This window comes from Bubalus bubalis, chromosome 15 (genome assembly GCF_019923935.1).
Source record: "Bubalus bubalis isolate 160015118507 breed Murrah chromosome 15, NDDB_SH_1, whole genome shotgun sequence".
Classification (NCBI taxonomy): Eukaryota; Metazoa; Chordata; class Mammalia; order Artiodactyla; family Bovidae; genus Bubalus; species Bubalus bubalis.
Window position 1 is genome coordinate 73,855,939 of NC_059171.1, and position 16,409 is coordinate 73,872,347.

Here is a 16,409-nt window from a genome sequence, read left to right on the forward strand (position 1 = left end):
TTGAGTATCTTTAGATTTTCATCTTTAAAAAGAAATTTGATAAGCAAATATTATTTTCAAAAATATAAATTATATGAATGATTGGTATTAAAAATAGCCAGCATTTCTCCATGTATCAGATATTTGGCCAGACTCTTTATAAATGTTCTATTTTAATTCTCACAAAAGCCCTTTCTGGTCAATTATTGGCTTCCCCTGTGGCTCATCTGGTAAAGAATCTGCCGACAATGCAGGAGACCTGGGTTTGATCCCTGGGTTGGAAAGATGCCCTGGAGAAGGGAAAGGCTACCCACTCCAGTATTCTGGCCTGGGGAATTCCATAAACTGTATAGTCCATGGGATCAAATTAGTAATTCTCATTTACAGATGGATAAATTGTTAAAGATACTCAGTAAGTGACAAGAAATTAGATTTCACACCTGTGGCCTCTCCTTCTGGGCCTGGAGTGCCCAGCCATGAGCCTCAGCACCCTCCCAGGGTCCCCCTGCCCCACCCAGGGATCTGCTGCATCTCCCGAGGGCAGACACGGGTGAGTTGTTTTGGAAACCAGTCTGGGCTGTTTGCCACAGAGGATCACACTGAGTTCAGTTTATTGACAAATGCTAGATTCCCACTGACCTGGCAGCTTTCTCCAGGGCAGAATTTGCTGAATCTCATAGAACCTGGGGGTGTGGGGTAGTTTGGGGGGTGGGGGTGGGGGCGGGAAGTATACAAATTAACCCAGATCTGGAAGAGAGAAGAAGACAGGCAGCATTGTGTCCAGGCAAGGCATGCAGACCAGGGACAGCGGGGACAGGGCTCCCACGCAGAGCCAAAGTTGCCCGGGAGTCCACAAGGCAAACAGATCAGACCCCATCCCAGCTGGGGCGCTGGCCGGCCAGGCAAGGGGCTGTCCTGATTCCCTCCACACCCAAGGAAAGAGCTGAGGTTCATCAGGCAAGTCAGGGAGAGTCCGAGGGGAAGTTCAGATGATCAGCCCAACACTTCACCTTACAGAACAGGAAACTGAGGCACAGAGAGGGGAAGGAGCAGCCCACGGAGCAGCCCACCATGGCACCCACAGTGCCATGGTGCCCGAGTGCACTGCAGAAGCTAACGCCCCATGCCCCAGACTCAAAGGGGAACAGCTGTGGGCAAAGCACACAAGTTCATTGCTGCCTGGAAGCCACACGTCCGTGTGGTGAGCACTGTATTCCCATTTGACCGGAAAGTGAAAGTCACTCTATCGTGTTCGACTCTTTGCAACCCCATGGACTATACAGTCCTTGGAATTCTCCAGGCCAGAATACTGGAGTGGGTAGCCTTTCCCTTCTCTAGGAGAATCTTCCCAACCCAGGGATCGAACCCAGGTCTCCCGCATTGCAGGCAGATTCTTTACCAGCTGAGCTGCAAGGGAAGCCCATTTAACAGGAAGGGAGACTGAAATCTGAGGGATTAAACAACTTACTTCAAGTCCGTCTAAGGAGGGATCACTGAAGTCCTCCCTACTGTCTTTGTACACACAGATCGATGAATACAAACAACTTCAGAGCCAGGAGCCAGGTCTTTAGGCTCAAGTCGTCCAACAGCCGGACAAGTGACCCTGTCATTCTCTGAGACCACCGGACTATAGACTGTGGGGCTCACCCTGCCATCCCAGTGGTTTGCAAGAACTCTAAAATTGATCTTCAGTTCTCCCACATTCCTGTTTCTTCATTCATTTGCTCACCCATTTAGTCACCATCTACTCATTCATATGTCTATGCATCCACCCGCCCACCCACCCACCCATCCATCCATCTCTCATCATGTCACTTCCTGCTCAGAAGCCCCAGGAGCTGCCATCATGTGCAGGCTGAAGTCACCTCTCTCCTGACACGCTCTCCTTTCCCCATTGAGCCTCTGCTTCTACTACGTCCCTCATGTCCCCTGAGCCCAGCCACTCCCGCCACTGTTCCCTAACTGGCTTCCAACTGAAGCCCCCACCTCCAACATTCCCCCACCATGCCTGTTCCTGATGGCAGCCGCAAGGAACATTCTAGAAGCTCTGACCACAGCACTGCTCTGTCGACACCTTTTCTGCAGCTCCCATAACCCCCAGAGTGACCCCACACTCCTTAGCAGAACCACAGGGGTTTTCAAGATTCAGATCCTTTGCAGCTTTCCCAAGCACTCGCCTCTCAGAGTACCCTCCGCTGCCAGGGACCTGCAGAGCTTTCCCCTCTGTGCCCCTGGGCCCCTGATCTTCCTTCTGCCTGGAAACCATGTTCCCTAGCTCTACCTTCCTGAGTGCTGCCTTCTTTGTCTCTACTTCCTCTACCTGCAGAATCTCATCCACCTCTGGTCCCACATCCCACACCACCCCCAGGCTGAGTGTATCCCCATAACTCCCTGAGTTTGCCTCAATTGCAAGTTTGCTGCATAGTATCGGACTTGACTACTTCCTTACACATGGTCTTCCCTGGTGGTTCAGTAGTAAAGACTGCCTGTCAATGCAGGAGACTCAAGTTCGATCCCTGGGTTGGAAAGATCCCCTTGGAGGAGGAAACGGCAACCCACTCCAGTATTCTTGCCTGGAAAAATCTCACGGACAGAGGAACCTGGTGGGTACAGTCCATGGGGTCACAAAAAAGTCGGACTCAACCTAGTGACTAAACAAAATTTCCTTCTCTAGCAGTGTCTTTGGGGTCAGGCTGTAAATGGCCACCCTAAATCCAGCTCCTTCCAGCATCTGGCAAACAGCAGGTGCTCAGAGAACACTGCTCTCATCAGGCCTGTAGAGAACTAGACTGGGATCGGGTTACGGAGATAAGACCTGGGGCTACACTCTCTGGGTTCTAATCCTATCTCTACCACAAAATTTGAGGTATGTAGTTTAATTTATCTGCAGATATAAAATGGAAATCAAAGGATGGCTGTGTTTTGTTTTGTTTGGAGGTGAAGATAATTGAATGAATATATGCTAAGTACCTTAAAAGGCACCTGATACCAACAAGGAGCTCGGGAAACACAGGACTGCATGGTGAATCTGCACACTCTTTCCTTCACCTGGACTCGGACTCCGTCTCCATACCCTACCTGGCGACCGAACTCTTATTCATCCTTCCATGCCTTTTATGTCCTGCCCACGGCCTTCCCAGGTTTGCTCTCCTTGATCCATGGCACGGATGACCCCCATCTGCAGTGTGGGGAAGCTGCATGTGGACCTGCCATGGTCTCCCAGGCCTGCAGGACCTTGGCTTACATTTGTAAGGGCAGCTTGGCTCACAGTTGAGTCTGCAGACACTGTTGAATTAAACTGATCCACTCTACCCAGACTCTTGTGAGAGATTCAAGAGGTAGGACCTCTGAGTTGGACCCACTGACATCTGTCTCCATCTGTGTCATGGATGCTGGATGCAGAACTGGAGGTGGGCATGAGACACCTGGCACTCAAGAACAGTGATGCCCAGAGAACAGCATCACTGCCCAGAAGCACCGGGAAAAAAAATCACAGCTGTCTACAAAAGTCCCAGAAAAGACGCCAAACCAGGGAAGCTGTCTGACTCCTGGGACCTCCCACGCATTCAGAGCTCCAGGGAATTCTGTGAGACTCCAGCAGACAGGCCTCTGTGTTGAAGCAAATTGAATGCTGGGCCCAGGGGAGAGAGATCTTTCCAGCCCTGCTGCAGACTGCCCTTCCCCACCCAGAACAAGCTCAGCAGCTCTGCAGAGACAGCACAAACCCAGTAGCCGCCTGGCTTCCCAAAACCCCAGCCCACACTCTGCTAGGCTGCGCCACTCACCACGTCCACGTGCCTGTCCCCAGAGAATTTGCTCTGATGACTGATTCAAGGGAATTTGGCAAGGGCTCGTGCAGAGAGCTGGGGCCCAGCCAGTCGCTCAGACAGGGTCAAAACAACCAGGCTCATGAGGACATAAAGGCGAGCAGAGCACCAGGCTGTGTGTGCATCAGACCTGGGTCATCTGTGGGTGGGCCAAAGACCGAACTATCCCACAGGTCCAGGTTCAAGTGCACCTCTGTCAGTTACCCACCATTTGTTATAGTGTTCAGTCACTAAGTTGTGTCCGATTCTTTGTGACCCCATGGACTGCGGCACTCCAGGGTTCCCTGTCCTTCACTGTCTCTTGGAGTTTGCTCAAACTCAGGTCCGTTGAGTCAGTGATGCCATCCAACCATATCATCTGTCACCCCCTTCTCCTGCCCTCAATATTTCCCAGCATCAGGGTCTTTTCTAATACGTCGGCTCTTTGCATCAGATGGCCAAAGTATTGGAACTTCACCATCAGTTATGGGCTGAGTTTTACACATCCCTATCACAGCCGATGGTGAGTGCAGCCATGAAATTAAAAGATGCTTACTCCTTGGAAGAAAAGTTATGACCAACCTAGATAGCATATTGAAAAGCAGAGACATTACTTTGCCAACTAAGGTCCATCTAGTCAAGGCTATGGTTTTTCCAGCGGTCACGTATGGTTGTGAGAGTTGGACTATGAAGAAGGCTGAACGCCGAAGAATTGATGCTTTTGAACGGTGGTGTTGGAGAAGACTCTTGAGAGTCCCTTGAACTGCAAGGAGATCCAATCAGTCCATTCTGAGGGAGATCAGCCCTGGGATTTCTTTGGAAGGAATGATGCTAAGGCTGAAACTCCAGTACTTTGGCCACCTCATGCAAAGAGTTGACTCATTTGGAAAAGACTCTGATGCTGGGAGGGATTGGGGGCAGGAGGAGAAGGGGACGACAGAGGATGAGATGGCTGGATGGCATCACTGACTTGATGGATGTGAGTCTGAGTGAACTCTGGGAGTTGGTGATGGACAGGGAGGCCTGGCGTGCTGTGATTCATGGGGTCACAAAGAGTCAGACACAACCGAGCGACTGAACTGACTGAAAATTGATATGGTGAAATTCTAACCCCCAGACCTCAGAGTGTGATTGTATTGGAGATAGTCTTCAAAGGTGTGCTTAAGTTAAAATGAGATAACTAAAATGAGATTAGGGTGGCTCTAATCCAGTGTGATGGCGTCATTCTAAAAGGAGATTACCACAGAGACACCCACAGAGGGAAAACCATGCAAAGATGCAGGGAGAAGACAGCCATCTATGTCCAAGGACAGAGGTCTCAAAGACACCAAGCCTGCTGGCATCCTGGTCTTGGGCTTTCAGCCTCTAGAAATGGGAGGAAATAAACCTGTTTTCTGTTATTTAAGCCACGCAGCCTGTGGTCCAATTTTCGGCAGCCCTCGGCAGACCGTACACTGTGTGATCTCTAGGAGCCTCAGTTTCCCCGGCTGTGAAGTGGGCCCCACTATACCTGCTGTCCTAGGTTTGGGTGAAAAAGAAAGAGAGTTGTGAACTTAAAAGTATCTGGAACATGGAACATGCGCCCCCCAATTCTACTCTGTTTCCCCTCTGTGACCAGCTTCTAGTGCGTTCTTTTTATTGTTGAATAGAATTCCACAATGTGGCTGAGCACAGTTGGTTTAAATAACCTCTTGAAAGGCATTTTGGTTGTTTCCAGTTTGGGGCTCTTCACAAATACAGCAGCTGGGAGCTGTCCCGCACAGCTTTTTGTGCAAACATACGTTTTCCTTCCTGCTCTCTCCTCTCTTTTTTTCTCATTCTGCCTCCTCCTTCCTTTGTTCTTGTCATCCTTTTCCTCCTCTCTTTCCCTTCCTCCTTATTTTTTTTTTTTTCAGTCTCTCTGCCATGTGGCACTGGGGTGCAGATAGGTGAGGTTAACCATATTTTCCGGCCTTTGGCTCCTTCCATCAATGTTTTCAGAACTCCTCTAAGTTCCTTTTGTCCCTCTTCCTCCTGGTTCCACTCTGTTCTCCTCTCTTCCACAGCCACAGGAGGCATTTCTAGGTGTACCCTTGAATATGTACAATTATTTGTAAAAACTTGCAACTGTTTGCATCTGACTTCAACTCACAACAGCAGTACTGGCTGGAGGCCTCCTTCCTGTTTAAGTTTTCCCTTCATCTCTGGGTTGGAAGTTCTCTCCTTTGCTCTGGGCCCCTGTGAGGTTGTTTCTCCACGATTTGCATCACCAACAGTTTACCTCCTCGTGTTCCCCAGGTGGACGCCAGGCTCCCTCCAGATTCTCACCACTACAAGCAAAACCCAGATTAGCATCTTCCCAGGTATTCCTTTATAGTCTTTGGAAAAAGTCTCTGGGGCACATACACAGGAGTGGGGCTGCCAGGCCGTAGGACACATGCCTGTTTTATTTTACTGATCTTATTAAGCAGTGCCAGATTGCTGTCTAGCGTGGCTGCCCCAGCCCACACGGGGAGGGGGGCTTGATCATGCAAGCTTCATCTTCAGCGGATCATCTCCAGGGAGCAGGGGGAGGGGGCAGATGTGGCTTTAAGGAGACAGTGGCTCCAGCCCTTGGTCCCAAGCTTCCAACAGTGACAGACAGGACCATTTATGGCAGACCCCTAATTCCCCAACCAGAGGAAAGAGTTGCATGTCAGGGGTCTAGAATGGTTCTCCTCCCAGAACAAAGATGTGAACTAGCTGGAGGGGTGTGGCGCGCGCGTTTCTACTGTGGTCTTCAAAGAAATCCTTGTCTTTTGTAGAAACAAAGTTGAAATTTCTGAAAGCCAAATCCTAAGGCTGCTGAATTATAATAAATGGAATTCACAGCCCTGCAAGGCATGGGGAATTGGGTAAATGGCGCCGTCAGTATCAGAATGAGGACATAGGGGAAGATCCCAGTGAATCCAAGGATTAGGGGGGATTATAGATGCCCTGATTCTATAAGCCTCCTGTTCAAGTAGAAACAACCCTTCTTCCCCATCTGGGAGGATCATCTTCCCTTGTCTGTAGAAGCTATGAAGCAATGTCTCGAGGGGTCTGCATGTGGGGGGTGTCACTTGTCCCCCAGGTCCACCTCCCCCGGCTCACATTGCTCCTAGATTTATACCCAGACACATCACTAGGGGATACACTCTAGCACCTGTAAAATTCTGCTACTTTATATCAACAGGCACTTGGGTCGTATGTGTAGGAGTGACTCATAGAATGTTGGATTAAGGTGAAAGGAACATGGTATTAAATTAGATTTTATTTGTTGATATGATCTAACTAGCTAGAAATTATGGATTCAACATGCCAGTTTAAGCAGCTGTGTGTAGTTCTAACAGTTTATTTGGCCAATTCCCTGAGATTGGACCTAAAGGTGGTCATACCAGTTGAAATGCCAGAATTTCCTTAGTCTTCCATGATGGATTTAAGAATATTGGGTTGCTGGAATGGTTGTTTTCTTTTTTTTAATACAGTTTGCTCATCTTGAGTTATTTTCCCCGGGAGGGGCCAGAGGCCACTCCTTCTCCAAGCCTTTGGGACATGAATCGATGAGGGAACTTTAGCATCTTTGAGAGCCTCTGGTGGGGCAGGAACTTGGATCAGGTCCAGACCGGCTTGCATCATAGCTCAGGCTTATTTACTCTGCTCTGTTTTTCAAATCAGGCTCCAAGGAAGCCCTCCTTCAGACTCTCCAGGAAGTGTTTGTTTAAAAGCAAATTTGCAGCCCTTCTCAGACACACTGACTCACAGCCTCTGGGTTGCAGTCTTGGGAATCTGTACATTTTAAACACTTCCAGGTGAATCCCATGCACAATTACTTTTGAGAATTCCTGGTCAACACTAGACTGCATCTGAGGCTTGTCAGACCCCCAGGACCTCAAGAATGAAGACATACCGGCTCCCCCAGCATGGCCCAGAGGCTGGGGTGTCTCCAGGCACAGGTTGGCTTGAAACCTGCTTCTCCAACGTTCTTTCCACGAGTGCTTTGGAAAGCCTCAGAGCCAAGGACAAGTGTAACATGAAGCTCCTTTCCACAGCAGAGCCACTCACTGCTTCCCAGTCTGGAATCCAGCTTCCTTCCCACCCGCTGCCAACACAAACTCAGGGCAGCCTCCACAACCCAGTGCAACACAGCTTTTCCAGCAAACCCACCCAGGACTCCAGGCCACGCTCTTCCTCCTCTGAGCGCTCAAGAGCCCTGAGAGCCCCTCCCCGCTCAGAGAGTCATAAACCTGGACAGGGGCACTGACATCCCAGGGTCCAAGCCACGGCTCCACCCCGTATGCTTGTGCTTGTGCTTAGTCGCTCAGTGTCTGACTCCTTGTGACCCCATGGACTGTAGCCCGCTAGGCTCCTCTGTTCATTGGGATTCTCCAGGAGAGAATACTGGAGGGGGTTGCCATGCCCACCTCCAGGCAATATTCTGGACCCAGGGATCAAACCCAAGTCTCCTGCATTGCAGGCAGATTCTTTACCGTCTGAGCCACCAGGGAAGCCCATGTGTCTTTGGGTCATTACTTCTGTGAACACAGGTTTCTGCCTCAGTAAAATGGGAAGGATGTTAGCGCCTGCCTGTCCAGTGGTTCTGAGTGATGAAACAAAACAACGAGATGCTAGTCCACACCTCCTGAAACTGCCCCAATCCAGGACACTGGCAGCACTAAATGCTGATGAGAGTGTAGAGCAACAGGAACTCCCAGGCACTGCCAGTAAGGATGCAAATGGTACGGACACTTCAGAAGACAGTTTGGCAGTTTCTCATAAAACTATACATGGTCTTATGTACAAGCCAGAAATTGTGCTGCTTGGTATTTACCCAAATTTATAGCCACCCAGAAATCTGCCCACAGATGTGTTGTTCAGTTGCTCAGTTGTGTCTGACGCTTCATGACCCCATGGACGGCAGCACTCCAGGCTTCCCTGTCCTTTATTATCTTCTCCTGGAGTTTGCTCAAACTCATGTCCATTGAGTTGGATGTGTATTGCAGCTTTATTCATAATTGTCTACACTTGGAAGCAACCAAGATGTCCTTTGGTAGGTGAGTGGATAAATAAACTGGTGCATCCAGGCAATGGAATGTTGTGTGCTCAGTCGCTCAGTCGGGTCAGACCATTTGCAGCCCCATGGACTGTGGCCCGAAAGACTCCTGTGTTCATGGAATTTCCCAGGCAAGAATACTAGAGTTGGTTGCCATTTCTTACTCCAGGGGATCTTCCCGACCCAGGGATTGAACCTGTGTCTCTTGCATCTCCTGCACTGGCAGGCAGATTCTTTACCACTGTGCCACCTGGGAAGCCACCCTATGGAATGTTACTCAGCACTAAAAGGAAATGAACCACCCAATGGAATACTATTCAGCACTAAAAAAGAAAGGACTTTAATAAAAAGACATTAAAAGCAAGGAAGACACTTAAGTGTATATGGCTAAGTGAGAAAAGTCAATCTGAAAAGTCTATACGCTGTAAGAGTGCAACTGTATGACGTTGCACTCTCAGAGAAAAAACCTATGAAGACAGTAAAAAGGTCAGGGGTTTCCAGAGGCTAGGGAGGATGGGGGGTGAATAACAGAGCTCAGAGGATTTGGGGGAAGTGAAACTACTCTGCACGACACTGTGATGGTCAGCGCATACCATTATATGTTTATTCAAACCCATTGAAAGCAGCACTCCAAGAGTGACCCTAACTACGGGCTCTGGGTGATAATGATGCATGAATGTTGGTTCATTCTTGGTTTAAAAAAAAACAAATACCATTCTGGTAAGTGATCTTTAAAATGGAGGCTATGCATGTGTAAGTACAGCAGGTATATAGGAAATTTCTACACCTTCCTCTCAGTTTTATTTTAACCCTAAAACTGCTCTAAAAACTAAAGTCTTTTAAAGCAAACAAACAAACATGGGGAGGGCTTGGGCAAGAACCCAGCACGTATGAGCCACTCATGTCAGCTCCTGTCCTGGGAACTGGAGGCACAAAGAGGCACTCTCTTTGATTTAGTGCTCACAAAAATCCCACGCCGTGGATGGCATTGTCCTGTTGTAAGGAAGCTTTATTTTTGTAGCTAGCATCTCTTGAGTGATTGCTGCATGCTTGACACAGGGCCATCTCCCAGCAGGGGTGGAGTTGACAAGGGTGTCCTGTGGCCCTGTGGCCCCTCTATTGCCCACAGCCTTGCTTCTGCCCAGGAATTCCTGTAGTTGGAGCCCAGCTCCAGGAGTGAAAACAGAACGTAGAGGCAGAGTCCCTGCTGGGTCCCCCACGGCAGAGGACAGGGCGGGTCCCAAGGCCTGGGTCTGTGGCCTCGCCCCCGCACCCCACCGCTGGACAGCAGCACCATGATAGAACTCACGACCCTGTAGATCCAAGCAGCCCCTGCTGCAGGGATCCCACGACCCTGCAGATCCAAGCAGCCCCTGCTGCAGGGATCCCATGATGACTCCCCCAGATGAGGTCCTGGGCCAAAGAGTCCAGAAGCAAAGGAGCAGGACATGGGTGCTTCCGCGTGGGGCTCCCAGAACAGACAATGTGAATCTACGATGCTAGAAGCCATAACCGTGACTTCACAAAGGTGGCATCAGTGGGGAGGGGGCCGTGAGGCAGCCTTCCTTCCCTGATCAGGGGTACATGGGTGTGTGCCTAACTTGTGTGTCAAACTGATTAGTCTGCACACTCAAGACCTAAGAGCAGGGGGACTCCCCTGCTGGCTCAGAGGGTAAGAATATGCCTGTCAGTGCAGGAGACACAGGTTCGACCCCTGGCCCGAGAAGATCCCACGTGCCAGGGAGCAACTAGGCCCATGTGCCACAACTACTGAGCCTGTGCTTTAGAGGCTGGGAGATGCAACCGCCCAGTCCATGCGACCTAGAGCCTGTGTTCCACAGCCAGAGAAAACATTTCAGTGAAGAGCGCTTGCCTTGCTACTGAAGAGTAGTCCCTGCTTGCCGCAACTAGAGGAAAAAGCCCTCACTGCAACAAAGGCCCAGCACAGCCAAAAATAAGTGAATAAATTAAAAAAAATGTTTAAAAAGACTTGTGGGGTTTCCTGTATGTTATACTTTAATAAGTTGCTTTCAAAGGAAAACTGGGCATAACCACCTGTCTATCTGAGGCACAGCCGTGGGGCAGGCTGGAAGCCTGGAGACGTCCAGAGGTCTTGCAGGACTGGGGCTGGAGGGGGTCTCCAGGAGGAAGAGTTCAGGACACGTTTGCATCTGGTCTGAAGGGGTCTCCAGGGCCTAACCTTGCCTCCCCTTTAGGGAAGAAGCCCTGGGGTGCTTCAGAGGCTTCAGGCCAGGGAGGGAGGGAGGGAGCCAGGGAGGCCAAGGCGGTGCTGGTTTTATTTCTCTTTCCTCCTCTGCACACACCCCCAATCAGTTTCATCAAAGAGACCAGCAGAAACACTCACCCTAAAAACTGGGAGGACTGGGAGAGTTTACTGGAGGAGGCGGGACAGAGAAGAAGAGGGGATGCTGTGTCTCAGCCTCAGACCCCCTCGGGACAGGAGACTCACAGCTGGAGAGGAGGGACCCAGGTGACCCGGGCAGGGGACGTGGGAAGAGCGTCTGTGATGAATATTAAGAATTTATTCCTCATCTACCACACTCTGAGAACCAATTTCATCTCTATCAAAGCCATAGGGGATAGCTATTATCATCACCCCCATTTTCCAGATAGGAAAACTGAGGCTCATAGAGGTGAAGTGGCTTCCCCAAGATCTCCCAACTGATGTGTAACAAAGTGAGTGTTTGACATGGACCTGCCTGATCCCAAAGCCCTTGTCCACCTTCCCAAGGGGCCCCCACCTGCAACCACGGCTGGCACTAGAGGTGAGTTTCTGCCCAAGTCAGCCACGGTTCCAGAAATGAGTAACCTCAGGGGAGCTGGCTGGGGACTGCCCATTGACCTTCCCAGAGCCAACCTAGCTATTTAGGCTGGGGCAGGAGGGACAGTTACCTTGATGTGTTGGCCTCTAAGCAGACCTGGAGCCCAGGGTCACCCTTCATTGGGGTGCCCCAGGGAGAAAGGCAGAACCCCACATGCGCCAGCCAGCCAGCATCACAGGGACCAGGGGGCAGAGCTGACCAGCCACCCTCCCCGCCTTTGCTTTCTGAAGCAGCGGGTTTGGTTCAGCATAAGACCTCTGCCACCCCACCGGGGAGTGGGAGGTGTGGTGTGCGTCTGAATAGCCCTGGGAACTGGCATGGTGCCCCCGTTCTGGGTGGGCGCCGTGCACATTCGAGGGACAAAGGACAGACAAATAAGCCGTGAGCAGGTCCGGGGCCTCTGGGTGCCTGGCCCCAGGAGTCGCTGGAATGCTCTGGGCATCTGGCTCTGGTCAAGGAGGCCTTACTGTCTGGCGTCAGAATGCTCTCAGCAGGCCTCTGTTTTTAAGCCCCCTCCACCAGCCCGTCTTTGGAATTTATTTACAGCGGCTCTGGGAGGTCTGTTGGAGGAACCACTGAGAAGCTGCACTCAGACTGAAGGAGAACTCACACACAGCTGGGTGCAGGGACCTTGGGCCAGGAGGGGCAGGCGTGGAGGCAGGGCCTCCTCGGGGATGGAGTCTTCCCCTCTGTGGTCCCCCATCCTCCCCTCCTGAGGTCCCCCGTCCTCCTCTGCACACGGCCTGAGTGCCTGCCATGTATCGGGTCAGGATAAGGGCCCAGAAATGCCCCCATCCAGACTCTGCCCCGAGCACTCCCAGTCCAGAGACCAAGGAAGAATTTACTCCTTGTCATCATGGATGAGGGGTCTTACTGAGCATCTACCGTGCACTAAACGTGTCTAATACATCCTTCCACAGCACTTACTCTGTGCCGGGAGCAATTCACAGGGATCAGTACCTCCTTCATCCCTGTTTTAGGGAGGAGGAAGTCAGCACACAGAAAGGTGAAGGGGCTTCTCCAAGGTCGCACAGCAGATGCGCGACGGGGACAGGAGACGGACCCAGGCCTGTGCCGGTGGTACTGAACCACACGGTGATGGTACCAGCTCGTGCTGAGGCCTGAGTCCCGGAGAAGGCCCCACCAGGCCTGGAAGGTGGACGGTCAGGGTCACAAGAGGGCCCCTCGCTAGGAGGGTGGGATGAGGCAGGACCCGAAGGCTGAGTGCTGGGGAAACCAGGGCAGCAGGTGGAAAGCACACTCTGGAAAGAGGAGCTGGAGAGGTTGGAGAACTGGAACGGACCGGGGGAATGGAGGGAGGATGGGCCTGGGGCATCCTGCCCTTTACCTGTGGGGCAAACTCACCCGGGTCCACTGTCCACCGTGAATCTGCTCTCTGCTGCTTACCGGCTGGGTCATCTCCGGCTGGCCCTTTAGCTCTTTGATTTCCTCCATGTAAAGAGGGAAAGAGATGAGAACAGACCTGTGAGGTTCTCAGAAAAGAGCTTAGCCCATCCTTAGTGCTCGACATGTGATAATTAAGTTGACCGCCGCTCCACACTTTATAGGGATCCTTATATACACACTGGGGCCTCCCTCGTAGCTCAGTAGGTAGAGTCTGCCTGCAATGCAGGAGATCTGGGTTCGATTCCTAGGTAGGGAAAGATTCCCCGGAGAAGGTAGTGGCAGCCTACTCCAGTTTTCTTGCCTGGAGAATCCCATGGACAGAGGAACCTGGCAGGCTACAGTCTATGGGGTCACAAGAGTTGGACACGACTGAGCGACTAAGCACAGTACATACACGTTGCTCAGGAATCCTGCTGTTAGGAGGTGGGGAGAGGTGTGAGATGTAGGGATGAGGGGAACAAGCAGGGAAATGCTGGTTCAGAGGGGCCCTGTGCGGCCTTGGCAATGGGCCATGAACCCTGTGCCATGCAGGAGGAAATGAATTACAGACAGTGGAGGTAAATAACCCCATGTGGTGGCCCTGGGCCCTCCACCTGGGAGGTGCAGTTCCTTATCCAGCCCCACCAACACATTCCTGCTGTCAACTAGACCCACCAGACACAGCTCAGCCCTGTCTCCCCTTCACTCCTGAGCTTCCTCTTTCCACAAATGGATTCTGAAGACCTACCATGGGCTACACTTTCCTCCAGGGACTTAAGGAACAGAGTTTGGCCTGAGTCAGTCAGTCAGCCAATCAGTCAGTTCAGTTGCTCAGTTGTGTCTGACTCTTTGCAACCCCATGGACTGCAGCAAGCCAGGCTTCCTTGTCCAACCCCAACTCCTGGAGCTTGCTCAAACTCATGTCCATCTAGTCAGTGATGCCATCCAACCATCTGATCCTCTGTCATCCCCTTCTCCCCCTTCAGTCTTGCCCAGCATCAAGGTCTTTTCAAATGAGTCACTTCTTCGCATCAGGTGGCCAAAAGTCAAGTGAATTTATTCGTCTTTCCCTCCAGGCTTGTCTTCCTTCCTTCCTTCCTCCCTTCTTTCCTCAGTCTAGCCATCCTGTCACCACTTCATCCATCTGTGTCCTTCACTGCTCTGACCCTTCACTTGAAGTCTGCCTCTAACACGGGCTGAGTTCTGTGGGTTGCCGGGCTGTGGCCCAGAGAAGTAGACAGACAAGGACCTGGCCTCACCTGTGGACCTCACTGTCCAGGAGGGAGACAGTCAGTAGCTAAACAAACAAGCCTGGGCCAGGGCAATGGAGGAAGCCAGTGGGGGATGAAGCTGGAGTCAGGTGGAGTGGGCAGAGAAGGGAGCTGTGGAAGACTACAGATGTGGAGCCCATTCTGGGGAGACCTGGTAAATACACTATTCCAAGTAGTAGAATCATCTTCCCACACATTCAGTCCTTCACCCACCTGCCCATTCATCTATCCATCTACTGCAGGCTTCCTGCATTTATTCACTTATTTGTTCCCGCCATGAAGCAACTTGGTCTATTGAAAGTAAAATTGTTTGGGGCCACATAGGTCTGGGCTTCCTTGGTAGCTCAGACAGTAAAGAATCTGCCTGTCATGTGGGAGACCTAGGTTCGATCCCTGGGTTGGGAAGATCCCCTGAAGGAGGGCATGGTAACCCACTCCAGTATTCTTGCCTGGAGAATCCCCATGGACAGAGGAGCCTGGCAGACAGTCCATGGGGTCACAAAGAGTCAGACACGGCTGAGCAACTAAGTACAGCACAGAGGTCTAAGTTCTGATGACAATTTTGCCATGCAGAAGCCTGATGACTGGAGGAAGTAATCTTGTCTTTCTATGCCTCCGTTTTCTCATCTGTAATATGGGCGTAAGAATCCTGAGACAAGGATTCGATGAGATGGCAAAGGTCTGCAGGAACACGATAGATGCTCCATAAATGCAGCTACTATTTCTGGCACCACCGGCTAGTCACTTAGAGATTTCCAAACTCACAAGCAGGAAATGCCTGACCCTGGACCCCCACTCACCAAGGCTGACCGACCCCAGACACCCTGACCCTGGGCTGCATCATGAGGTCTGCCAAGACGCCTAACCCCTGACACAGAATGGACACAAGGCCACCACTCAATCAGACCAGCCTGGGCTGTGGCCCATCCCGGCTCCTCCATCCACAAATGCTGGGATGCACTGAGTTGTCTGCTTCTGGCCTCCTAGTGATCACTTGGGTAGGCGCTAATTTGATCCTATTCCTTCAAGCAGGCAAACTGAAGCACAGAGAGACTGCTGGCTGTCCAAGGCTCACCAGCGAGCCGCAGAGCTGTGGTGGTGCCCCAGGTGTTTCTCCTCCTAACCTGCTGCCCTGCCCGGGACACCGTGTCACCTCACTCCAGGTTTCCTTGGCATTGAAGAATGGCAGCCGCCCGTGGGGCCAGCTGAACCGTCCTGGCTTCACCAGCAGGCACAAGGGGCCAGTATTTCGATCATAATTTGGGGTGAAAGTATTAGTCACTCAGTTGTGTTCGACTTTTTGAAACCCCATGGACTGTCCGTGGGACTCTCCAGGCAAGAATACTGGAGTGGGTTGCCATTTCCTTCTCCCGGGGATCTTCCCAACCCAGGGATCGAACCCGAGTCTCCTGCATTGCAGGTGGACACTTTACCATCTGAGCAGCCAGGGAGCCTTATGAGTCGGTCTATCTATTGCAAATGCTTGTTGCAATCAGATTTCCTGAAGGCCACTCTGGCGTTCTCTGGGTTCAGCTTCATCTTAGTACAGAACACTGAGGGACTTTGGCAGGTCAAGCCTGCTTGGAAGTGTTCGGTTGTTGTCAGGGTTCAAAGACTTTGGCTCCAACCTCCTGCCTGCCACTAATTTAGGGCCTGGCGTCTCTGAGTTCCCATTTCCCCTTCCTCATAACATAGAACGGTAATACTATCCACCTTGTGGTGATTCCTTTAATCACACTTTTGTGCAGTGCTTGCCTCAGAGAATTCGTCTCTAAGAGCATCAGGTATGTTCATGAGAATAAAACGAGAACTGACACTTATTGGATACTTTCTATGTGACAGATATCTTCACTGCCACTTTATATACATGATTTCTATGAATCCCATATGTTAGTTAGGATGCATCTGGCTCAAGGAACAAATTACTCTTAATCTCTAATCCATACATGGGAAGTCTGAAGGTCCAGCTTTGGTTCCAAGGACCCAGGCTCTCTCCCTCCTTCTCTCCTACCGTCCTCAGCACGTTAACTTTTCATCCTCCAGCTTGTGACTTGTATGCGCAAAATGGTTGCTG